Source organism: Cicer arietinum, chromosome 6 (genome assembly GCF_000331145.2).
Source record: "Cicer arietinum cultivar CDC Frontier isolate Library 1 chromosome 6, Cicar.CDCFrontier_v2.0, whole genome shotgun sequence".
Classification (NCBI taxonomy): domain Eukaryota; kingdom Viridiplantae; phylum Streptophyta; class Magnoliopsida; order Fabales; family Fabaceae; genus Cicer; species Cicer arietinum.
In genome coordinates this window covers 57,093,807-57,094,137 of record NC_021165.2, presented here as the reverse complement: position 1 = coordinate 57,094,137, position 331 = coordinate 57,093,807, and positions in this window count along the sequence as shown.

Sequence of the window (331 nt, the reverse complement as noted above, 5' to 3'; positions counted from 1 at the left end):
TATTTTTTGGTTTGTATTTTACATTTTATTTCATCAAATAAATACAAATACCATTATATGTTGAAAAATAAATTGACGGTACAATGAGTCAAACAATTATCATATATAATAAGTTATCATACCAATTTTACAAAATATTTTAAAAAAATAAATTAGATGATTGTGATAAACATGATTTCCCCTCATTTTAATTTTCTTAATCATATTCAATTATTATAAATCAATAAAGTAATATTATAAGATAACTATATTTATAATACATAAAATATTACTTATAAAACTTATAAAATTATAAAATTATTTTACAATTATTTATAATAAATTTATAATT